Genomic DNA, 26,923 nt, shown 5'->3' with positions numbered 1-26,923 from the left:
GAACTCTTAGTATATAAGACCTACTGGGTCCTTTAAGATTTGGGTAGTCTTAGTATTGTGAGAAGAGTTTAGCCATTAAAAGATAATAGTTCAAGATGATTTAATAAGTTATTGATTCAAAAATGTGAATAATTTAAGATCTGTTTTCAAAAATAACTGTACCAACTTTCAATTCAAACAGCAGTGAGAACAGTCATATCAGTGCCATTTGGCAGAATTTGTAAGTGTTTGTGTGGGTGCATGCTTTATCCTGACTAATTTAATAGGCAAAGAAAATTTAATTTCTGCTTCTCTGTTTCAAAGTTAACTTTTTCTTCAATTTTTTTTTATCACTTTCTATCTGTTCATCATGCTCTTGGCTTGTCTGTCTCTTGGGGCTTTTCTTGTTAATTTGTATGAGGCTTTTATATTCTTAATTTTTGGTAGAACTTTTAAGTTCCTGACCTCATGTTATGATGAAGGTACTTCCCTTAGAGAAAGGATTCTTCACCTGAAGTCTGTCAGGTTTGGGAACAAAAGTAGTAAAAGGTGGAAGAGTGGTGTTTTTGAAGTCAAATAGGTAAAAAAAAATTTAATTTTTTTCCTTCAACCAATATTAGCAGTACCTGTGGCTTTGCCACCAGTATAAATCATAGGTATTTATATCATATTCCATATATCAGAATGTGATTCTTCACACCAAAATTATAGTAGTTATTAGGTCTGCAGCTAGATCATGATATTTAATGGAACAATTAAGAAGGATGTATTTTACTTAACCACAAAAATTATTTTTAAAATTGTTGTATATTTTTGTAATTTCATTTCAGTACAACTGGTTTCCTTTGTAATTCTATGTATTTTATTAGTTGGATTTAAAAAATTATTTTGAAAAGGGAGTCCAGAGCCTTCACCAGACTGTGAATGTGGTCCATGGCACCAAAAACTTAAAACTTCCTGCCCTGGAGTAACACTCATGGCTTCTTTCCATTCCCTGACTCATCTGACTTATAAGGAGTTAGAGAAGGAACAAAACATTTTCAACTCATCTGTCTCTCTGATCTGCCTACTCTCTATGTGAAATAAACTGACCAAGAAAAGCTGTGCCCCTGGGGAGGTCTTCAGGCAACCTGTTCTGTCCGTGACAAAGCAAGAAACTTTATTTCTAGGGTAAAGTATTAGGAAACCTGCTACAGACTCAAAAGTAAACTATAATCTATTTTATCACCAATAAAGTGATATTTTGATCTCTGTCAGTATAATTTCTGTGTCTACTCATAGACTGGTTCCAAACTTGAAAGGGAAAGAAAGGAATATTAATTGTGAAGGGAATTAATTAAGAAAGGGAAAGAAAGGAATATAATCATATAATAAAACCTCAATATTTTTTCAAATACCATTTCAAATCTATCTTGCATTTTTCTTAATAGAGAAGTTTTTATTTTTTTGAAAGTCACTCAGTCGTGCCCTACTCTTTGCGACCCCATGAACTATACAGTCCATGGAATTCTCCAGGCCAGAATACTGGCCGTCTCTCAAGTACCTGAGAAGAAACCAGAGTCGGAGTCTCCTGTCTCCTGCTTTATCCCCAGCATCATAACCCCGCAATGCCCAGCCCCATACCTCTCCCTGCAGACAAAAGCTTGCTCAGAGTACCACCTAAGTCCTGTCTCATGGGCCTCTGCCCTCAAGTGTGACACACACTGAGAATCACAAAATATCTGTCACAGCTTCTCTCAGAGTTCCAGTTCAGCCTTGCTCCACTGTCTTTCTTTCTTTGTGTCCTCCAACCCCTGGTCTGCTCCTCTCTGGGCACAGGGCCAGTCCCAATCATTGAAACTCATGACTCCTTTGTGTTCTGTATTAAGCAAATGACCTCCATTCAGCACAGTCGGCTTCCTTTCATCTACTTTTTAATGTTTGCATCTTGCTTCGGTCACACATTTTATTTTTTGAGAGTTCTCATTGTGCATGTCTTTAAGCTGAGAATGACTTCTGAGGCTGAGAAATGTATTGCCAGCTACAGAAGATTCCTGAAAATAAATTCAGGGCAACAGTCTGGTATCTTGTAACAGGGACCCCAGAGGAGGGCAAATGTTGTCCTCTCTGGATTTCCCCAGATGTTTGGCAGGTAGGTCTCACCTGGAGGAAAGACCTTTCTGCAAGCATTTTTTGATCGAGTTGTCTCTTGTCTGGCATGAGCTTTTGGCGTGTTTGTGCATCTACTGTAGATATTGAGGGGAGGGGAAGGACAGTGAAGCCCCACCCTTTAACCACTTACTTCTTAACACTCAACACCTGGCATCTGCTCTGCACTGTTTGCCTGCCTCCTCCACTTTGCAAGTGGACACCCACAAGTAATGCCACAGATCTCAGTCAATGTTTCATACAACTGGAGTTGCCTTTTTTCCAAAGTGAAGAACCTCCAACCTCAATGCTCCCAGTAAACAACCAAAACTGTGCCAATCTTTCCCATCATCCAGGAATCCCCTGGCTTCTCCTAACACACAGCTTCCTCATCCCTACCAGGTGGTTGTTAAGCCCCAAATGTCACTACTGACCACTCCTTCCCTCATCCACTCTGGGCAGTCTCATTCATTCCTGCTCACCTCAATTAAGAAAGGCCAACAAAAGATGAGCACCTTGTTGCTGCCATAGCAACATGTACTAGACAAACAGGGTCTTGGAGCAGAGTTTCAGTGTGAAGCCAGTCTTTTCCTCCAGATAATTGTTGAAGGCAGACCCTGCCACCTCTGACTTCTCAGGCTCTAGCATAGTCCTGGCATTCATAAGGCACAAAAATGTGAACAGGGATCATACCTATCACTTTGAACTTTTCTGATACCATAGTACGTGTCCTGAGTACTAGGCTGTTGAAATCACATTGACTAATTGGATGTCAAATGAGAAAGAATAGGAAGAGAAATGGCCCAGGGGTCATGTAATATGGTATAATATGGAGACTGCTGAAGTCTGATTTAGCATACTGTGACCCAATTTGGGAACAGAGAATTTTAAATGGAACATGACAGTTGTTTTCAAAGACTTGAGAATGGCCATATGGAGGGAGTTCAATTTTATTTTTGATAGTTCCCAGTATGTGGGGGAGGACAGAAATAGGACCAATAGGTAAAAGTTATAGGGAAGCAATTTTTAGCTCAATATAAAAATAGCACTTTGCTAACAATTTGAGTGGTTCAAATTAGATCAACTGTATTATGGATTAGTAAGTATCCCACCACTGGAGATATTAAAATAGGCAATACATCTTCTACTCTAAATAAACCTATAGATTTGGGGGAATTCCCTGATGGTCCATTGGTTAGGAATTGGGGCTTTCACTGCAGGGGTGTAGGGGCCTAGGTTCAATCCCTGGTCAAGGTACTAAGATCCTGCAAGCTAGCCAAAAAAAAATTTCTGCATTGGGTGCTATAATGGAGCAAATGATCTCTAAAATTCTAATTTTAATTTCTTATGACCATCATATCATAAAGAAAAGGAAAAATTGGAAGGCAAAATTCGGTACAGTTACCTATATGTTGATCTTCCATGACACGCTATGATATTGCAGTTATTGGGTCAGGTGCTGGAGAGAGTTGTGGAACCACCAAGAATAAGATGAGATTTCTGGATCTGTTCATTCATTCATCCATTCAGGTGAAAATAAATGGACCTGTAAGCAAGAAACAAATAGTAAAGGAATCAGTGTCATTAATTCTACCTGGGTAGGTTGGCAAGGACTCCACAGTTGAGATGGACTATAACCTGCCAGGCAGGCTCTCCATCCGTGGAATTTCCCAGGGAAGGATACTGGAGTGGGTTACCACTTCCTCCTCCTAGGGATCTTCCTGACCCAGGAATCAGACCTGAGTCTCCTGTGTCTCCTGATTTCCAGGAAGATTCTTTACTGCTGAGCTGTCAGGGAAGCCCTGTGACACTCCATGGTAGAGCTTTTTAGAGGGATGAATACTCCCCAGGGAAGCCATTCTAGAGAGACGAGTTTCCCATGCCAGGCACCAAAAGAGACCAGAAAGGTCTTGTTCTATGTGCAGACACACGTTCCCACATGTACAGAAAATGCCAGCATGAGAAATATAGACCCATCATTGGTAACTTATGTCACATAGCAAAACTAGACCATCAGCAAAAATATGTAGTGGTGGCATAAAGAGACATGACCCCATAAATAATAAAAGGATTTCTCAAATAAGGGCCTGCTATGGGCTTCCCTTGTGGCTCCACTGGTCAAGAATCTGCCTGCAATGCAGGAGACCTGGGTTTGATCCCTGATTTGGGAAGATCCCCTTAAGAAGGGAAAGGCTACCCACTCCAATATTCTGGCCTGGAGAATTGTTTGGACTGTATAGACCATGAGGTCGCAAAGAGTCAGACACGACTGAGCGACTTTCACTTCACTTCATTTCACTTTACTTCAAAGAGAGAGCAGGACTTCTGGGAAGTCTTCCACATCACCTCTCCCTCAGCACCCTGTTTCAAATTCTCTAAGGACGGAGTCTTCTTTCTTCTTTTTATCACGCAGATCTCCTTGATGAGACACGATGAGGACAAAAACCTTCTGTTTTTTCTATTTCAATCACCATGTAATGGATGAGGTGAGGAGCCTAAGGAGAGGACATCTGCAAAGAGATTCTATGTTAGAAGCGAAACTTAAAATATTTCACAGGATATTATAGGCCAGTGCCCATGAAGTCAAGCAGGTCTGGCTTATACTACCTCTCTATTAATTCGTTCATGGTTTTTGTTGTTGTTTTTACTTTTATCAATACTTTATATCTCGCCTTAGTAATGCCTCGAGTAAATTGTATTTTCCATTCAACCTCACGCGCAATTATCAAGCATCTGCTCTGCGTAATTCCACCATGCTTTATCTATGCTTCTCCCCTGTCACTCAATCATTCACTCACTACTTCTTGGTTCAACCACATACCATGTGTCAAGCACTGCTTAAGACCGAGACAAAATCCCCATCTCCCACGGGAATTTCTCTTCTATGCTCCCTTCCCCCGCCACCTTTCTCAGCCCCCAGCCCAGAGCACAATACAGAACACATCTTTTAAAACTGCATTCTCCAAGTGGGCCTGCTTCTTGAGTTACCCACTCTGGATAAAACTTTGACTATAATTCTCAGTTAGAGTTCAACAGATTCAGAAAGTGATTTATAACTCTATCTGAAGGGTGTCTTACCTAAGGACTTTATGGAAACAGTAATTGAGGATGGTTGGGCTTCTTAATACCATTATTATACTTTATAGAAAATTAAATTATTGGTCTCTGCTTCCATAATTGGTGCAATTTCCTAGTTGAAGTGTCCTCGTCAATTGATTTCTAAAAATACTTCTCTTCCCTCAACTCTACTGAAGGCCAGCCTCCACTGAACGATCAGGCAGAAATGACTTGTCTGACTGCTTCTTGTCTCTTTCTGGGACTCTGACTGCTCTCTTAAAGCCTCTGTGTCTCAGTTGTTCATCTGTAAAATAACCTAGTAATAGTAACTACCTCCAGGATTAGAGAGATGTCAAATGAATCTAACTTGCTTTAAACTAGAATTAGAGCGCTTTAAAGGAGAAACAAGTTTAATAAGTGTTTGCTAATGTTTATTGTGTTGTTGCACCTTTTGCCCTTCCCCCGGCCTATGGTTTTACTATTTCAAATCCAAAAGACACAAACTTTAGTATTTGACTATAGTAGATACCCAATAAATAACACATAGAAGTCATTAACAAATTTGTACATGAAACACGAGTCCTGTCCTCCAAAAGGTCACAGTCTGTAGGAGAATCAGACACATACCCAACCCACTACAAAAAGAGTCGATCTGTAAAAGACCGTAGGACAGTGGTATGAGATGCTAAAGGAGGCGATTACTTCCTCCTGGAAAGATTAAAGGAAATAATATCAAGGAGAGTTGGCAGTGAGATCAGTTCTAAAATCTGTATTGTCTCACTCCCCACTGGGGTATCTAACCTGCAGGACCATATTTGTTTAATCTCTGTTCAGAAAAGATGATGAATCCCACATGGAGAAAGGGAGACCGAGAATGGATTCATTCATCCCCTAATGAGTGAGACCGGAACTTCAAACCTGTAGGTACCACACAGCTCTTTTCCCCCCAAACCCCATAGCTATTCAAACTTGCCCCAACTTTTGAGAATGCAACTGATGATCATCTGTTATTACTGGAGCATGACTGTAAGAGCATCATCCTATTTCCAGGCCACCAAAGTAAGCTTTAAAACTATATCTTATGTTCTTCCTCATTAAACCCTAACACAAGTCATAGTCTTATTCCGTTCCCAGTCATGTTTAAAGTTCCCTCTTAGTTGATGCCTCCCAGAGCTCTCACTTTTCAAGTACCACATACCTCTTCATCCCACTGTTACAGAGAGAAAATGGAAGTGCCCATGTCTAGGGGTCATATCAGGGGGATAGTTGATGACTATGGATGCTCGCTGGGTTAAGTATGCAATGTATGCCTGAGGGGTGGAACTTCCATACAAAACAAGTTTTCAGGAACTAGCAGGAAACACCACCTCCAACTCACGTCAGGTCAGTGGCTCAGTCATGTCCAACTCTTTGTAACCCCATAGACTGCAGCACTCCAGGCTTCCCTGTCCATGACCAACTCCCGGAGCCTGCTCAAACTCATGTCCATCGAGTCGGTTTTGCCATCCAATCAATTAATTCTCTGTCATCCCCTTCTCCTCCTGCCTTCAATCTTTCCCAGCATCAGGGTCTTTTCCAATGAGTCAGTTCTTCGCATCAGGTGGCCAAAGTACTGGAGTCTCGGCTTCAGCATCAGTCCTTCCAATGACTATTCAGGACTGATTTCCTTTAGGATTGTCCAACTCATGTAGGACAAGATTATTTGTGATTAGGATATAGTTTACATCCAACCAGTTGTCAAAAGTACATATACTGCTGCTGCTGCTAAGTTGTTTCAGTCGTGCCCGACTCTGTGCGACCCCATAGACGGCAGCCCACCAGGCTCCCCCATCCCTGGGATTCTCCAGGCAAGAACACTGGAGTGGGTTGACATTTCCTCATCCAATGCATGAAAGTGAAAAGTGAAAGTGAGGTCGCCCAGTCGTGTCTGACTCTTAGCGACCCCATGGACTGCAGCCCACCAGTCTCCTCCGTCCATGGGATTTTCCAGGCAAGAGTACTAGAGTGGGTTGTCATTGCCTTCTCCAAAAGTACATATGCTGCTGCTGCTGCTGGTAAGTCGCTTCAGTCGTGTCCAACTCTGTGCGATCCCATAGATGGCAGCCCACCAGGCTCCGCCATCCCTGGGATTCTCCAGGCAAGAACACCGGAGTGGGTTGCCATTTCCTGCTCCAATATGTGAAAGTGAAAAGTGAAAGTGAAGTACATATAAGTAACCATTAAAGAAGAGTAAGAAAAGCAGTGAATCCCATACACTGGTTCGTGAAGCAGTCATCAGTGGGCTATAGAAAACCACCTGGGGAACTTGGAACAAATACAGATTTCTGGATCCACTACCTCCAAAGATTCACATTCAGAGCATCCAGAAATCAGTATGCTTAACAAGACTCCAAAGAAACTCTTCTGTATGGGTATGTTTCATAGCTTCCAGACCAGTGACATCTATGTACAGTCACTAAGGCAGTCATGGCCAAGGTGAATTCATCAGCCTCCCCTGGGCCTGGTGATGAGATGGACAGTCTATAATTTCTCCAGAGCCTCAACTGAAAACCACACAGCAGTGACCAGGAAAGGGACCCTGTGTGTGTTTATTTGCAGGCAGCATGCCACACTATCAGATTTTCAGCAGATTGCTCTCACAGCCTGGAAAGTCATGACAATTTTCTTTGATCTGAGACAAGATTTTTACTGCTGCTTTTCAAAGAGCCAAACAAAAGTTGCAAAGGCACAGAGTAAATATGTGTTACCAGAGGTATGAATGAAGAAATATTTTCTAGCTAGAGTGTGATGAGTATCCAGAGTTCAAGGAGTTTTTGAAGGGCACAACTTAGAAGAGCCTGTGATTGAGATTCCTCCTCCAAATGACCTTCTGTGTTGAAATTTTTTCATTGTCCTCCCATCTTATTCACTCTAAAATGGTAACATAAGGAGGCAGGCAGGCTAAAGATTAGGCATGGTTGTGGGGAACTTCTGTATCTGTGGCTCCATAAATACAGAGGGAAATAGGTAGAGTCTCTACATCCTTTTTTCTAGGCCTGCCTCCTTCCCCTTTGTAGGGCATGTTCCCACTGGAGACCCAAAATAATAAGTGCACTGAAAGGTACGAGGGTGGAGAAGCAGAGCAGTTTACTGGGGGAAAGGAACTGTGAAGGCAAGGCGCAGAGCTTGCAGTTTTAAGTATGGTAGCCTTAATCATAATGTGACTTTAAGCAAAGGCTCCAAAAGATAAGAATATGAAGCTTGCAGATATTGGAGGAAAGCTGTTCTAGGTAGAAGAAACCACAAGTGCAAAAGCCTGAGATGCCAAACTTGAGGAACCAGGATCCTAAGGTGGTTAGAATGGAGTGAGGGGAATAGAAAGGAAGAGAAAATGTTATCTGTGCAGCAATGGGTTTGGGCAAGGAGCAGATCATGGAGAGCATCATAGTACATTCCATGGACTCTAATCCTTATTGAATAGGTTTTTACCACAGGTTTAGCATAATTTATGCTTTAAATAGATCACTCTGACTGCTGTATTAAGAACAGACTTAAGGGAAGCAAGGACAAAAGCAGGGAGACTAGTTAGGGGGCCATTGAAACAACCCTAGTGAGACATGCTGACAGCGGCAGTGGTGAAAAGTGGTGGAGTTCCGGATATATTCTGATATTAGAATCAGTAATGCTTTCTGATAGATTAGAAGTGAGGTATGAGCAAAAAAGAGGAGTCAAGGATGAATCTTGGTCTTAGAACCAGATGGAAGAATTTCCCATTATCTTAAATGAGAAGGACACAGAGAGACAGATTTGGGAAGAAATATCAGGAGCTAGGGCTTCCCTGGTGGCTCAGTAGTAAAGAATATGCCTGCCAGTGCAGTAGACATGGGTTCAGTCCCTGGGTCAGGAAGATTACCTGGAGAAGGAAGTGGCAGCCCACTCCAGTGTTCTTGCCTGGAGAATCCCATGGACAGAAGGATATGGCAGGCTTCAGTCCATGGGGTCACAGACTCAGACACAATTGAGCGACTAAAACAACAATTGTTGTTTTAAGAATTTAATTGTTTAAAAAATTGTTTAATTGTTGTTTTAACAATTGTTTTTTTACAAACAACAATAACAACAATCAAGAACTGAGTGACATACATGTTAACTTTGAGATGACTATTAAGTGGAGATACAGAAAATGCAGACTAATATGTACAGCCAGCACTCAAACTATTGCATAGTAAGCAACAAATATTAGCTCTTATTATGAAGATTTGAGAGTTCAAGTTCTTCACCCTTTTATTATGTTTCCATACACTGTGGATACTATTCAAGAAACATCACTTGAAAATAAGTTCAATCCCCACGTCTTTCCCACGGTCACTACATTAGTTCAAGTTCATGATCTCTTAAACAGTTGCCTCCTAACTAGTTCCCATAGCTTCCCCTTCCCATCCACTCTCACAACTTTCAAAAACTTCAAAGCATTTCTCTACTCTTTGCATTCTCCTGTACAGAAGCTTTCAAATATGCCCCATGCTTAATAAATAAAAGGAAAGATGACTTCACCTAGGCATTCAAAATCCTCCATAAACTGGCAGTAAACTCCCTTGCAGTAGTCTTTCTACTTTTGTGTATGTTTGGAAAACGTTGTAATAAAAGTTTAAAACAAATGTATGAGAGAGATTAAATTATTAATTCTAAGGAACACAGTCCTAGAGAAGAAGCACAGAGAATGACTTTGGGACACAGAAAGTGGCTTTACCTTTTGAAGCTGGAGAAAACCAACAAAGATGTGAAAAGACTGCTAAGGGGCAGAGGACGGAAGTGAGAGAAAGCAAGACCTCAAGATTCTCAGCAAAGGAAAGGTAAAGTTGTCTCCCTACAATAGAAAAGAAAAAGAAACAAACAGGAAATTGAGATTGGTGTTGTGATGGAAGAAATTTGACACAGCCATTCACGTCACCAGAGAGAACAATGGTATAAAATCAGCACATACTCAAAAAAACACCAAGGGCCTGGGAGAAGCTAGGTTGCATGGTTTTATAGAAGATCTCACCCAGATACAAGACATCCGCATTGTCTCTGGGGGTTTCAGTACTCTGCACCAAGAGGTGCATTATTTGGGGATTTTGGAACTTGTCAAACCCAGTTAGAAGTAGTTTCCTTATTCTTTGTTCATATATTTGCTTTTATAATAAAGAGATGTTTATTATCTCTTGGATAAAACCATACAGATGGCTTTACCTTTTACCAGTGCCCAAGGCAGGTTCTGCCCATGGTACATTATTAATCCCCAAAGATCACACTACTCCTCCCAACCTAGCATGTATAATAATAATAAACACCAAGCCTCCTTATCCTCTAAATAGGCCAGTTCTTACCAGCACAGTTCCTGGTGGGTGTAACCTCACCAATACATTTTTCCCCCATAACTCCTAGGATAATTGATAACAATATTAAGTCCTTGGTTCCTATTCCCGCTTTCTTATCTAGATTGGTATCCAAAGCAAAAAAAAAAAAAAAAATAGCTGCCAGTAAATGTTCTTAGTATTGTTCCTTTTGTCCAAACATCCTTTTGGACAGTAAGTCATTATTTTCTGCCTCTATTTCTCACAGTGTCCTTTGGATTCTTTTTTTCTCCCCAGTCAGACGCTTTAAAACCCCATTACAATCCCTTGCCACAAACCTTTAGAATTCACAGAAATGGTGCCCCAAACACCATATATAAATTTCTTCCAAGCTTTACGTGATTACAGTTGGCTAAGAGATACTCACATTGCAGGGGTCTTCACTATACAGAGAAACTAGCAAGTCAATCTTAGTTATCCTTAAGAAGGACCTGGTGGAGTGGAGAGAGGCACCTAGGCTGACACATCTTGGGGAAGGAAAAGGTACAGAATAACAAACTGAGGTATACTGGCACCCGATTACTTAAGGACCTGGTTCATAGCCATCCAGAGAAACTGCCACTTACTTGCTTTCCTTATTCATGGACTCAAAGGCCTCTATCATCATGGAAATTTCCTGCATTTATGGAAAATTTCCAGGAAAGCAGAATGGCAAAGTCCTATCTGTGCTGGCCTGAAGGATATTGTTCTATCTGAAAATGCTGAATTTGCTAATTAAATACTGGGTGTAAATTAGATTCCCAGGGAACAATTTAACATATAAGAGAAAAAAAAAACTGCTCTTCACATGATATTGGATCTATAAAAGATTTTTGCATTGAGTCTAGCACATAGCAAGTGCTCAAAACTACTAGGCTTCCAGCTAACTGAATTTGGTGAATAAAAGTAGGCATGCATGGAACTCATGAGATTCTAATAATGTTCTGTTTCTTGACTTAGGTTCTGGTTACACAGGTGTGTTCAGCCTGTAAAAAAAATCATTGACTTGTTTATGTATGATCTCTATAGTTTTCCCTATTCTAATATTTTTCATGGGTTTCTTTACCAAATAAGTGCAGGAAGAAAGAAGGAGCCCTATTTTCTATGATAACAGTAGCTTCTATTTATCCTTTATAACACATAATTTAAATTACATAATTATTTATGGAAGTTGTGTGATTATTTGTTTAGCATCCATCTCTCCTGCTGGATTGTATATATCAAGAAGCAGAAGTTCTGTCCTTTTTTTCATCATTATGTTTCTAGCATCGAGCAAGATGCCTAGTCCATAGTAGATGGTCAACAAACATTTGTTGAATGAGTGATCTGATTAATGATTAAATCTGAAATCTAGCATTAATTTTAGTTGGATTAAAAGTTAGATGATACCTTGGATAAGACATACACCTGTGTTCCTGCTGCATAAGGAATAAATGAGACAGAAAAAATATTTTTAAGGTGGCTCTCCACTTCTTTATTGTGTAAATTGCTGAAAATAAATGTCAGACTGCTTTGTTCTTATTTTTATAGTATACAGTTTTTCATCTTAGCAGCAGTTGCTACATTGCTTTCCCTCATTTTAAATATATTAGTGAATCTTCACATTTATATGTAATAAACTTTTATGATAAGGTCACAAAAGACCCATGGGAAGAATAAATGAAATATAAAAGTCGAAACCTGACATTTTAATAACAATAAAAATACAAAGAAACAGCCTATGCCTAGGAGAGATAAAGTACCCAGTAAGCACCAAATGAAAAGAGGAGAAAGACATTATGTCAGAAGATGCAGAAGCAAGGGAAGATGAAGGCATTTTAACAAGAGTTTCAAAGAGCTGAGAGAAAAATTATGTCTTTAGTTGACTGGAAGTGAATACAGAGAGAGAGGACCAAAGGGGTCCATTTGGAAAGATATTGCGGTTCCTATTTTTCAGTCGCAAAGTCGTACCCGACTCTTTGTGACCTGATGGACTGCAGCACTCCAGGCTCCTCTGTCCTCCACTGTCACCCAGAATTTGCTCAGATTCACACCATGGAGAAAGGTGATGCCATCCAACCATCTCACCCTCTGTCATCTCCTTCTCCTGCCTTCAATCTTTCCCAGCATCAGGGTCTTTTCCAATGAGTCAGTTCTTTGTATCAGATGGCCAAAGTATTGCAGCTTCAGCATCAGTCCTTTCAATGAATATTTAGGGTTGATTTCCTTTAGGATTGACTGGTTTGATTTCCTTGCAGTCCAAGGGACTCTCAAGAGTCTTCTCCAGCACCACAATTCAAAAGCTTCCATTCTTCAGCGCTTAGCCTTCTTTAGGCACTAACTCTCACATCTGTACATAACTACTGGAAAAACTAGCTTTGACTATTTGGATCTTTGTCAGCAAAGTGATGTCTCTGCTTTTTAACATAAACACAGGCCCAGGTGAAAATCTGGCCAAAGACAAGGCTTGAGGCAGAAAGTCTGCTTTAAGATCCCCTCCTTTTCCATTTCAGGACATCCCACCAGCAACCTCACCTACCACCAAATGCCCACTGTCCCCAGGCTGCTGGCGGTATGCCCTAACCTCCCTAATTAACCCCTCATCCCTAGGTAATGGGCTTACCTGGTGGCTCAGACCGTAAAGTATCCATCTGCAATGCAGGAGACACACATTTGATCCATGGGTCAGAAAGATTCCATGGAGAAGGGAATGGCTACCTACTCCAGTATTCTTGCCTGGGAAATCCCATGGCCAGAGGATCCTGGTGGACTACAGTCCATGGGTCGCAAAGAGTTGGACATGACAGAGCAACTAATACTTTCACTTTTCCCTAGATAATAACTCTTATTCCTGGCAATTTTTTCTCCTCATAGAACCTCTGTTAAAACAGAATAGTCCTATGTCTATGCCAAGATTCAAATTCTTTTTCCATTTTAAAAATTCTTTCATAATGTTCTTTTAACATTAAAATTTTTTAAATCAAAACTTTATTGAAATGTAATTCACATACCATGTAATTCACCCATTTACACTGCATATTTCAATTGTTTTTTACTATAGATACAGAGTTGTGTAATCATCACAATCACTTAATCATCATGTCAGAAACAAACTCTGTACCCATTAACAGTCTTTCTCATTTCTCCCCAACCCCTAAGCTGACGCAACCACTAATATACTTTCTGTCTCTGTAGATTTGCCTGTTATGAACACTTTATGTGAATGATACTCTACAATATGTGGTCTTTTTTGTCAGGCCTTTTCCATCCCTGGTGTCTCAGAGGTTAAAGCATCTGCCTGCAATGCGGGAGACATGGGCATGATCCCTAGGTCAAGAAGATCCCCTGGAGAAGGAAATGGCAACCCATTCCAGTATTCTTGCCTGGAGAATCCCATGGATGGAGGAGCCTGGTGGGCTACAGTCCACGGGGTCGCAAAGAGTCAGATAAGACTGAGCGACTTCACTTTCATTTTCATTTTCATAATACATATGAGGTTCATCTACTTTGCAGAATTTATCAGTACTTCATTCTTTTTTATTGCCAAAGAATATTCCATTGAGTGAATATATCCTATTTATTCATCCATTCATTATTCTGCTTTTATTTTTGTCCCACTCATTATTTCCATTTTTTTACATTTGAATAATGCTATGAACATTTGCACTGTTCTTTCATAGGAAGTTAGATGTAGAAAGAAGTTTAGCAGTCTAATCTCCATTCAAGTCTTTAGTCACATGATACAGCAAGAAACAAATGTAGAAAGGATATGAGAGATTAAGACTGAACCCTGCTTTCTGCACCTGTAAATACACGATTGACCATGTAGTGAACTCAGACATATGCCCTCACTATCTCGGTTCTAAATAGCTTCTTATTTCACCTTCTATTTAAGTTCTCAGTTGAACCTGCCTGAAATGATGGTTTTCTTCTGGTATTATTAATACCTCTAGAATTAGGCTCCTTGCACAGGCTTCTTCAGACCAGCACATTCACTCAAATCCAACATCTAAAAAAAACAACCTTTCTACACTGAAGTACAAGTGATGCTGGTACTGCTTCTTTTATCAATCTGATGTTCTTCTCTAGCTTTGTTCCTTAGCATTTTTATTTAGTCACGCATTGCCTCACACTGCTCAAATGAGAAAATGTTCTTTCTCCATCTCCTCAAGAAATTCAAGATTTCTCTGTTGTTAGTGGCATTTGAATGCTATGTTAATCTGTAGCAAGCCAAGGTTTCCCTGTTTTACATTAATCTTTGGCTACTGTTAGTCTGAGATCCTTTCTCAGCTTTTCAGGTTCAAAATGTTTTTTAAAAAACTGATTTTTAAACCTAAACTCTCTTTGAGATCTCTTACCCACTAGGTGGTTTCCAGTGCCCTGACTATCTAAATCAGTGCTCTGCAAACTGGTGTATTCATTCACATACGTAAAGAGTTTTCAGGAAGCACATACTAAGTTTTCAGTGCACAGTTTCAGCAGGATCAATTTCTAGGTCTTTAATTTCTGTTTAAACTCAATCCTCATTGACAAGGTTGAGAAGACGGCTGCTCAAGCTCAGTTTTCCTAGATAGCTAATTATCCTTGTCCAACTTCACAAAAGAAAAACTCACCTCTCATCCATCATAAACTTACTTCAATGCATTGCCCAGAGTGTTAAAAAAAAAAAAAAAAAACCTCCAGGACACTAAAAATATGACAATTAAATAGTGTTTGTGATAAGAAAGTGAGTGTCTCTAATGAACTAGGGAAAAGAATAGTCACACATCAGGTGGTTTTCAATTCTTTGATTTCTACAAAACTGAAGATATTGATGGATCATTAAGAATTATTTTTAGTGAATAAGAAATATTGACTACTGCTGATATAATCCTCCTTTCTATTCCATCCGCCTACTTATGAATGCAGTTTCTCAATATTTATACCTGTAAAAAATAAGAATGGACTTCCCTGGTGATCTAGTGGTTAAGAATCTGCCTACTAATGCAGGAGACACGGGTTTGATCCCTATTCAGGGAAGATTCCACATGCTACAGAGCAACTAAACCCCTGAACCACGACTACTGAAGCCTAAACCCTGAACCACTACTACTGAAGCCTGCACACCTAAAGTCCGTGCTCCACAACAGCAGAAGCCACTGCAATGGGAAGCCCGTGCACCGCAGTGAAGAGTAGCCCCTGCTCTCTGCACCAAGGAAAGCCCACACACAGCAACGAAGACCCAGCACAGCCAAAGATAAACAAATCTTAAAAAAAAAAAAAAATGTAGCTTACACAGGCGGTAAGTGATACCCATCCAAGAATACAGAAATAAATTGAGAAAATAAAATAACATCTGTTTTATCAAGATATGCATTTGTAATTCTATTGAATATTTATCAAGATGGGTAATATATTTGCATTGTTTCAACCAATTCTATAGTAGAGAATTACTATACAGAATAATAATTCAATTTAATATGGACTTTTAACACCTAGACCTTGTGCTAGTACATAAAACAAAAATTTTAAATGTATTCTAAGAAAGAAAATTATGACAATAATTGAAATATTTGAATAGTAATATTTTATATTTAGATAAAATTCTGTGGGAATAGTAATTTTTTATTTCAAGGAGAAAAAAACTAAAAATTCCTGACCATTAGAAATGTTCATGCAATTTTTTAATATTTAGCCACTATAATATTAAAATTCAAATGAGTGTGGTGGAAAGGATGACATAATGACTGTATTTCCTGAGATTTTTCCTATATTAAAAACATGTTTTGTTTCACTTGAGAATGATTATAATAAAATCATTGTCTATTAGTTCTAACATCTGTTTAATCTCAGGATATGCTCTGCTTCATGTTCTTTTCTTTTGAGAATATGCTTTATTCACTTGGTCCTTCATGTGAAATGTAACTTGGAATTCTATGCTGAACATTATGGATACCTTTTTATGGGAAATCTAGATTCTGTTATTTTTCTCCAAAGAGAAAATTTGTTTTAGCAGGTTTCTGTCTGGGCTGGGCTTGAATTGCAAACTCCATTTCTTATATTTCACCTCTGGTCTCTTTTCAGATCTTTTTTGTGTTTAAGCTGGCTACTTTGAGTCTGCTCTGCCCATGTGTAGTTCAAGAGTCAGAGATGTGGGTAGATAGCGTTTGGGGGTCCAGCTCTCTGGTTCACTTCCTTAGAGAATGTACCTACTGTCTTTAGTATTTCTAGTTTCCTAACTTCAGTTTTCTTATTCTCAGACCTGAAAGACTGTAAGTTTTATCACAAGTGCTGTTGCCACACGCAGACTGTACTTAGTCCCAAGCTAAACACCACACAGACAGAAATTTATTTATATATAATCTTCCTTCTCCAAACAAATATGAACCTCCCACCAGTGTCAGTATACTTCTGCTTGTTTTCCAGTACCTTCACATCGTGGGGCTTTTTGGTTGGTTTTTGTTTCTTTGTTTTAGTGTTGGGTCCAGATTTTGCAGCTATTTTCTACATGGATGGAAGTTAAGTGGTCATCCAGTAGGGTCGTAGTCATTGTACCTTAAACCAGAGTCCAACTCTGTTTTTAAATATCGATTAGCATTTATGATAAGCTAGGAATGAAACCCTTTACCATTATTTAAACTAATGAAAAAATCTAGACATCAACCTTATCATGTAAAAGGATGTTGTTGTTTTTTTCAAGGCTGTTATATCAGAAACCTCTTCTGTACAATTTCAGATTGTCTCAGCCTCCCTTGACTCTTGCTCTCACCACCACCGTGGCCACCGGCTCTGCTTAGGTTCTGACCGATTTCATACAGCTGAAACCTGACAGTGACTCTTCTCTGCCTATGCCTAGTGCCTCTTGAATTCCATCCAGTTGATCAACAGGAGCCCACACATGCACGACCCAGAGTTTGGGGAAGTTAAGACTCTGCGGGTAAAACGTGGACAGATGGTATAGGTGGAATGCAATGAATAAAGTTTCTTTCTCCCCCAAGAATAACTGTCCTAGGTTGCAATTATCTAGCTTTGCAGAACCAGTCCACAGAATCAAGCAGGTAGGTTCTTAGTAAATGGCAACTTGGTAATGTATTGTTGTGTTGGCTTTCCCTCTTTTCCTAGTTCACACCCTTTTCCCTCACTCCTTTTCCCCCAGGATGGCATGTAACACAGAGGTAGCATGGAAGCTTTGTTTCCTGGAGTAGCCAAATCAAGAAAGAAGTAGATGAACCTAACCTTTACTCCCAAGGGCAGAGATTCAATTATCTGCTCGTCATATATGATTGCTGGTCTTCTGAGCACTCCTGTAACTCTAACTTACAGCAAATGTCACTAACTTAGTCCTACCCTGCTCTGAAAACTCACACAAGTTTCAATGATTCACTTTGCTCATCTGGAGAGATTTTATATCTGTTCTATGACTTTGGAAGAAACATAACATCTTCTAGGTCCAGAGCTACTAGAAGGAGTACATCCTAAAGACATAGCAGAGCCTTGAAACCTGACTTTTCAGTCTTTCTTTTGCCCCTTTCAAAAAATGTTCCCCTTCTGTATTATTTGTAGGACAAATAATAAAGCCTCTGTGGTAAATGTACAGAAAAAGGAAGTTGGCATTCAAACTCCACATGTTCCATCAGACGAGCTCTTTTTAATACCTTAGCAATTTCCTGCTGTTGGTCATGTGAGTTTCAATAGCTACATTCAGCTATCTTGTTGTTGGGACACACAGCAGGACCAGAGCCAATGAGTGAACAATGAAGAGAAGGAATTGTCCTCCAGTATAAGAAAGAACTTTCTAATGATTGGTGCAGTTAAGCAAGCAGAGCAGAGAGAATAACTGCCCAATGGGATGAAAGAGCCACACAGAGAGGTTGTATAAGTACCTGTTTGAAATGCTTTGGGGAAGTGATACTCAAAGCTTGAACCTCCAGAGTTTCTGATTTAATCATTTGCAGTAACGAGAATTTACATTTCTAACAAGTGTCCAGGTAATACTAAGAATGCTGGCTTCAGGACCATCCTTTGAGAACTACTGTAAGGATATTCTGATTAGATAACCCCTAAACTGATATGCAGGACAGTGTAGTAGTTAAGGGCACAAGCTTTAAAATCAGATTAGACCGAGGTTTGAATTTCAGTTCATCTATATTCTAGCTGTGGGTGTTTAAGCAGGTTACTAAGCCTGCTTCCTCTTCTGTATACAGGCACATCTCATTTTACTTTGCTTCATTTTATCTCACATATATTCTGTGTTTGACAAACTGAAGGCTTACATTTAATAGCAACCCTGGCTAAAGCAAGTCTACTGGTGCTACTTTTCCAATAGCATTTGCTTGCTTCATGTTTCTGTGTTACATTTGGTAAGTCTCACATTATGCCAGTCTTTTACATTATTATTATATTTGTTATGGTGATCTTTGATGCTACTATTGTAATTGTTAGGGGTCACCACAAAAGTGCCACTATTAGACAGCCAATTTAATGGATAAATGTTGTGTGCCTTCTGACTGCTCCAATCACTGGACTTCCCTTGTCTCTCTCCCCCTTCTTGGGCCTTCTATTCCCTGAGATACAACAGTATTAAAATTAAGCCAATGAATAACCCTACCATGGCCTCTAAGGATTCAAGTGAAAGGAATAGTTACACATCTCTCACTTTAAATCAAAAGCTAGAAGTGCTTAAGCTTAATGAGGACGACATCTCAAAAGCTGAGACAGACCAAGAGCTAGGTCTCCTGTGCCAATTAGCCAAGTTGTGAAAGCAAAAGAAAAGTTCTTGATGGAAATTAAAAGTGCTACTCCAGTGAACACACAAATGATAAGAAAACGAAACAGCCCTGTCACTGATATGGAGAAAATCTTAGTGTTCTGGATATAAGATTGGACCAGCCACATTCCCTTAGTGAAGTCGCTCAGTCGTGTCCAACTCTTTGCGACCCCATGGACTGAAGCCTACCAGGCTCCTCCTCGCATGGGATTTTCCAGGCAGGAGTACTGGAGTGGGGTGCCATTGCCTTCTCTTAAGCCAAAGTCTAATATAGAGCAAGGCCCCAACTCTCTCCAATTCTATGAAGGTTGAGAGAGGCAAAGAAGCAACAGAAGAAAAGTCTAAAGCTAGCAGAGGTTGGTTGAAGGAAACCAGGGTAACCATGAGGATTAAGAAATATCTTCATAATATAAAAATGCTAGGTTAAAGCAGCAAGTGCTGATGTAGAAGCTGCAGCAAGTTATCCAGAAGATGTAGCTAATATAATTAATGAAGGTGGCTCAATAGACAACAGACTTTCAGTGTAGATGAATTAGCTTTCTGTTGGAAGAAGATGCCATCTAGGACTTTCATAGGTAGAGAAAAGTCAATGCTTGGCTTCAAAACTTCTAAGGACAGGCTGACTCTACTGTTAGAAACTAAAGAAGCTGGTGACTTTAAGTTGAAGTCAATGCTCACCTACCATTCTGAAAATCCTAGGGCCCTTAAGAATTTTGCTCAATCTTCTTTGCCTATTAGTATGGCTAGTATAATGAAACCACAAAACCTGGATGACAGTACCAATGTTTACAACATGGTTTGCTGAATATTTTAAGCCCCATTATTAAGACCTGAAGTGCCAATACTTTGGCCACCTGATGCAAAGAACTGACTTGTTGGAAAAGACCCTGATGTTGGAAAAGATGGAAAGCAGCAGAGGATGAGATGTTTAGACAGCATCATTGACTCAATGGACATGAATTAGAGCAAATGCCATGAGACAGTGAAAGACAGGGAAGCCTGGCATGCTGCCTGGGATCACAAAGAGATGGACATGACTTAGCGACTGAACTACAACATTGAGACCTACTGCTCAGAAGAAAAAGATTCCTTTCCAAGTATTACTGCTCATTGACAGTCCACCTCGTCACTCAAGAGCTCTGATGGAGATGTACAATGAAATTAATCTTGTCTTCATGCCTACTAACACAACATCCATTCTGTAGCCCATGGGTCAAGGAGTCATTTCAACCTTAAATTCTTAGTATTTAAGAAATACATCTTGTAAGGCAATAGCTGCCATAAATAAGGATTCTTCTGATGGATCTGAGAGAAGTCAATTGAAAACATTCCGGAAAAGGTTCACCATTCTAGATGTCATTAAAAAAATTCATGATACATGGAAAAAGGTCAAAATATCAACATAAACAGAAGTTTGGAAGAAGCTGATTCCAGCCCTCATGGATGACTATGAGGGGTTCAAGACTTCATTGGAGGAAGTAAGTGCAGATGTGGTGGAAGCAGTAAGAGAAGTGGAATGAGAAGTGGAGCTTGAAGCTGTAACTGAACTGTTGCAATTTCATAATAAAACTTTAACAGATGAGGAATTGTTTCAGATGAGCAAAGAAGGTGGTTTCTTGAGGTGGAAGCTGTTCTGGTGAAGATGCTGTGAAGACTACTGAAATGACAGAGGGGATTTAGAACATTACATAAACAGTTGATAAAGGAGCAAGAGGTCTTAGGAATGGTGACTACAATTTTGAAAGATGTTCTATGGGGAGTAAAATGCTATCAAGTAACATTGATACTACAGAGAAATCATTTGTGAAGAGTCAATCAATGTATCAAAAATCTCTGTTGGCTTATTTTAAGATATTGCCACACCCACCCTACCCTTCAGCAACCTCCACCCTGATCAGTCAGCACCCATCAATATTGAGGCAAAAGACTCTCCACCAATAAAACAACTATGACTCAGCAAAGGCTCAGATGATGGTTAGCATTCTTTAGCAATAAAGTATTTTTAAATAAGGTGTGTACATTGATTTTCTTAATATTGCACATTTAGCAGACTTTAGTATGGTGTAAACATAACTCCTATATGCACTGGGAAACCAAAAAAATTTATGTGACGAACTTTTTTGCAATAGTCCCCTTATTGAGAATGTTTAGAGCCAAACCCACAGTATTTTGGCAGTATCCTTCTGATTGGAAAATTGATAGGACTTACCTCACTGTTTAATTGCAGGGGAAAAAAATATATCAAAAGCAAGGTAGCCATTAATATCCTTTGTTACTTGCAGGAGCCATAATATGCCCTCCTATCTGACCATCGTCACTCTAGGAATAAATCCCTTTCCTTTTCAGGATAAGGACACTCATTTTCAGAGCAAAGCCACCCAGCCACAGGAATAATCTATACACACCACATGCCAGGAAACTTCACTGGACCCCGTTTATCTTCCCAGGAACACTACTATATCAGCAAGTAAACATCACCTCAATTAAACTGACATCTGGGGGGAAATGGCTTCCCCTGTGCTAACAAATTAAAAACAATCACCTGTCTACTCAGGAAAGTCAATATTGACCACTACAGGGAAATCACAGCAACCACATGAGATTTTCTAAAAAGAAAAACAAAGTGCTATTTAGGATGCCACACGTAAACCAAATTTTCCTTTGAAGGGAAAAATCCAATGAAATCATTCCCCTTTTGATATCACTGGGCATTCCAGGTAGTTCTGGGACTCTAAAAGCATCTCTGCTGACTGTAAAGGAAAACCTCCCCAAATGGGATTGTTCAATCATATCCTTCAAATGCGTTTGCCCACTGAATGGCCACGCCAGCCTTTCCAAGCAAAAGACGTGCATTTGTCATTTACACCCCACACTGGTCTCTCATCAACAAAGGACAGACAGTCCCCTCTGGACCAAAAACAGCCATTTGACTCTCCCTCTGGGCTTTGTAAGGAGAGCATTTGGATGGGTGAGGCCTCAAGGGACAAAGAAAACAAAAATAGAAAGAAAAAAAAAAAAGCTGGCTCTGAAAGAAATAAGATCACCAAACAACTACAAGCTAACTCTTGTCCCCACAGTTTATTGCTGAAGCACACAAACTGGAATTCCCCTCTCCCCTGAACCCTCCCCATTCCCATGGGGTTCAGGCAGCTGAGGGAAGCCCTCGCCAAGACAGTATCTCTATGGAGACGGAGAAGGTTCTGGAAACTATGAATGCCTGAGAGGGATTCCTACTCCTTGTGAAGGCAGTTCAGCCAAGAACAGGGAAAGCTGGCATCCACTTAGCTGACACTGAGGATGAACCATTTGTCAAACAAGATGACAGACACCTGGGTTCAGAAGCCCACACTTGGCTCTGCCTTCAGGAAAGCTAGTCGTAGACGAAGCACATTCGGTTCCTAGGGGTGGGGCGTTGTGTGTCTTTTTAGGAGAAGGTACAGGGAAGCCTGAGAGGAGGCCTGCAGGGCTCTCCTACTGATTGCCACACAATAAGAGTGAAAATAGAGGGAACAAGTACCCCAGTTTCCCATCCCCCCAGAACCTTGAAGCACAGCAGCTTTCCAGAGCATCCCCTTTAGGTGGCATCTATGAGGAAGTGAACACAGCCCCCCACATCCTAGGGGGTCAGTTGCCTGAGCAACAGTATGAACAAGGTAAGCAGATCAGGGTCTTTTTATAAAAGGGTCCCCAACCTCCAGGACCTACTGCCTGATGATCTGAGGAGGAGCTGATATAATAATAATGGAAATAAAATGCACAATAAATGTGATGCACTTGAATCATCCTGAAACCATCCCCACCCACCTCCCCAACTCCCCGCCCCCAACGACCCACGAAAAAAATTGTCTTCCACGAAACTGGTCCCTGGTACCAAAAATGTTAGGGATGGCTGTTTTATAACCTGTGGGTATTTCCACTTCCCAAAGTGGAACTTGGAGGTCAGGATGGCAGAATATAGTATCTTACATTTGTTTAACACTGAGGATTTTACAAAAAGCCTCCATATCCAACAGAAGAAATGTTTATGACGCATCTAACAAATGTCAAGCAGTGTACCAGGCGCTGTCGGAGCTATTACTTTGTTATAATTTTGATGCCCACCCCGTTAACTAGTTATTATTGTCAGAAAGTGAATCAGAGACATCATGAATTTGGTCCCAATTCAAATGTCTAAAGAGTGTCAGTGGAATGAAATTTTGTGTTAAATCTATTACATCTCCTGTGTTCAATATGTTGCCTCCAAGCCATTTGGCCATGGGCAACCTCCAGAAGGGAACATTTCTGAGTCACATACTGCAAATTAAAGAGGCAGTGAGAGGAATCCACATTAACTAAGCATCTTGTGTGCTGAGCCCTTTCATATACTACCTGTATACCCTTAGGCGGAATTATGTCCCCATTAAATTTGTATGTTAATGGCCTAACTTCAAGTATACCTCAGAATGTGACTGTATATGAAAACAGGGCTTTTACCAAGGTAATTAAGGTAAAATGAGGTCTTATGGGTGCACTCTAATACGACACAACTGATGTCCTTACAGGCCTCCCTGGTGGCTCAGTCAGTAAAGAAAGTGAAAGTCGCTCAGTCGTGTCCAACTCTTTTTGACCCCATGGAGAGTAGCCCACCAGGCTCCTCTGTCTGTGGAATTTTACAGGCAAGCATACTAAAGTAGGTGGCCATTTCACACTCCAGGGGATCTTCCCAACCCAGGGATCGAACCTGAGTCTCTTGTATCTCCTGCATTGGCAGGCAGATTCTTTATCATTGTGCCACATGGAAAGCTGCTGTTTTCTGAATGTGGTTGTAATAGTGTCATTTTCAGCAACATGGATGGACCTGGAGATAATTATACTAAGTGAAGTACACCAAACAAAGACAAATGTCATATGATATTGCTTATATGTGGAATATAAAACAAAAATACCCCACATTACAAATGAACTTATATATAAAACAGAAATAGACCCACAATATAAAAGCAAAACCTTAGAGAGTTACTAAAGGGGAAAGGGAGGAGGGAAAGATACATCATAATTTTGGGATTCATTCACCTACTATGATATATAAGATAGATAACCAACAAGGACCTACTGTATAGCGTAGGGAACTATACTAAATATTTTGTAATAACCTATAAGGGAAAAAAATCTGAAAAACATATGTATGTATAACTCTATTATGTTTCTGTATACCTGAAACTAATACAACATTGTAAATCAACTATGCTACAACTTAAAAACATTTTAATTAAATAAAGAAGAAGTTAGGATACAAACTGATGGGTAACCATCTTCAATCCAAGGAGAGAGTTGTTCAGAAACCAATTTTATTGCCACCCTGATCTCAGATTTCTAGCCTCCAGAGCCATGGGGAAAGTGTCTGTTGTTTAAACCACCAAGTCTGTGGTATTTTGTCTTGGCAGCCCTGGTAATCCAATACACTGGCCCCATTTTATTTTTATAACATTTCTGTAAATGTGGGTATAATATCCACTTTTAAGATGATAAATCAGAGGCTTAAAAAGGTAAAGTCACTTTACAGAAGTCACACAACCAGCAGTGGTGGAGAAAAAAAAAAAATCTGATTCTAACTTCTCTTTTTCATTTCCACCTAGCCCATCAGGCCACACTCGATTCTAACCTTGAAACTTCCTCTGTGCCCTGTTTCAAAACATCAGGCTTGGAAATTCCCATGAAGATGAAAATATTAATGGAGAACATCCCACAGTAACCTGTACCTGGGATTTCAAAAGCACAAGACTGGTCAGGGCTACTGGAGTCTGATGACATATAAATAACACCACAGTATTTGTCAAAAAGCCAGGAGACCAACTTCCTACTTTGAACCACAAGGCTTTTAAGCCTAAGGAAATTCTCACACTTTTCTTTCAGCAGAGGAGACGTTATCACATTTTCTGGGTTCAGAGGACACAAAGACTGAGAATGGATTTTCAGCTGGAAAATCTCCCAAAGAACTCTTTATCTATCTGCTACCTTGTCAACATTAGTGGAGCAGGTAAAAATGCTTCGTTTGCAGACTACAGGATTCAAACGTGCCAAACAAAACAAGGCTTTGTTTACTCTTCTGTGATTCAGCTTCTATTTCATGAACCACTTCTGCCTTTTGGCAGAAACCTCAATCTAGTCCCTTGAGGAAAAAGCCATAGGTTCTTCAAGTTTAAAGAGTCATTTCCACATACCTCACTACCATCTTCCTTACCGCTCAGCAAAGATGTCTATCCTACCGTCATTCTATCATGAGCACCCGGTTCTCACTGACACTTGCTGGAATATCTCAGACTGCATCTGGTATTCCAGTCCTTGGTCTGCAAGGAGTCTTTCTGTTTCCCTTCCTCCACATCTCAAGGTACACAGGCCATCACTCAGCACATATGAGCCTCTCTTCAATGCCCCAAAGGATTTCATTGCTGGGCAGGACTGGGAATGGACCAGCCAGGAGGGAGGAGACCAAGTGCAGCATCAGTCCCATCAGCTGTGATGCTGTGCAAGACCCCTCTCTCCCTTACTCTCCCCCCCTGCAGAGGCTTGGTGGCCATCTCCCACAGTAAAACGTGACCTTGACTCTCTGACTCCCGGGCCTTGATACCATCTCAGCCCAGAGAGAGAAGGCCAATACAGAGTCCTTTATCAGCGAGACTGACCCTGCCTCTGAGGCCTCTTGCTCCCCATCTCATCCCCCTCTCTTGTGAGCTAGTCTCCAGGCCAGGGCCAGGACACCTAGTGGCTCAATGCTTCACTTAACAGTCTGCTGTTTTTGAGCAGATTATTAAGTGATTGACTCTTGCAAACCAAAACCTCAGCTTTTAAGCCCACTGTTTCTGCTTCAAGTTTCAAGAATTTCTAAGACTCTGATTTCTTGCCTCAAAAAAATGAACATAATTATACCTGCTTTTACAGGGACATTATTACAAGAATTGTTTAGTTGCTAAATCTTGTCTCTTTTGCAACCCCATGGACTGTGGCCCACCAGGCTCCTCTGTGCATGGAATTTCCCAGACAGGAATACTGGAGTGGGTTGCCATTTCCTCCTACAGGGGAATCTTCCCAACCCAGGCATAGAACCTATGTCTCCTTCATTATAAGAATGAAGTGAGCCCATTTTGGAACACAAAGGCCAAGAATTTGATTCTCTGTTGCCTGTACTTTGGGAAGTCCCTGCCCAATATAACCACCTTACTGAATGAAGGGAAGGTAAATCCAGGCATAGTAAGGAATTGCAAAGGGGAAAAAATGCTCAGGTATTTTATTCTACGAGCGACTTCACTTTCACTTTTCACTTTCATGCATTGGAGAAGGAAATGGCAACCCACTCCAGTGTTCTTGCCTAGAGAATCCCAGGGACAGGGGAGCCTGGTGGGCTGCCGTCTATGGGGTCGCACAGAGTTGGACATGACTGAAGTGACTTAGCAGCAGCAGCACTACCATATTATAACATTTTAAAATATAATAATATATCATATATATAATTATTGTAATATCACATATGCTGTGCTTAGTCACTCCATTGTGTCCAACTCTTTGTGACCCCCTGGACTGTAGCCCACCAGGTATCTCTGTCCATGGGGATCTTCTAGGCAAGAATACTGGAATGTGTTGCCATTCCCTCCTCCAAGGGATCTTCCCAACCCAAGGATTGAACCTAGGTTTCCAGCATTGTGGG

The 26,923-nt window shown here is 40.4% G+C and overlaps 1 long non-coding RNA gene across 10 annotated transcripts in view; it reads right to left on the bottom strand.

Annotated features, from left to right (window-relative positions):
• Positions 1 to 26,923, bottom strand: part of LOC148775164 (uncharacterized) — a 74,970-nt gene that overhangs the window by 31,713 nt on the left and 16,334 nt on the right. For 8 of the 10 annotated variants that reach the window (XR_016039484.1, XR_016039479.1, XR_016039480.1 and 5 more), the window contains 2 exons: positions 4,453 to 4,616; positions 3,512 to 3,652 (listed from right to left, as the gene is read on the bottom strand). This is a non-coding gene — a long non-coding RNA (uncharacterized LOC148775164). Of the gene's footprint in view, positions 1 to 3,511; positions 3,653 to 4,307; positions 4,617 to 26,923 lie in introns of all 10 variants that reach the window. The other 2 variants (XR_016039483.1, XR_016039486.1) reach the window with 2 other exon arrangements.

Source organism: Moschus berezovskii, chromosome 17 (genome assembly GCF_049115385.1).
Source record: "Moschus berezovskii isolate FMDL1 chromosome 17, NW_MosBer_1.0, whole genome shotgun sequence".
Classification (NCBI taxonomy): domain Eukaryota; kingdom Metazoa; phylum Chordata; class Mammalia; order Artiodactyla; family Moschidae; genus Moschus; species Moschus berezovskii.
Note: the sequence above shows the minus strand (reverse complement) of the source record. Positions and strands in the feature narration are given on the sequence as shown.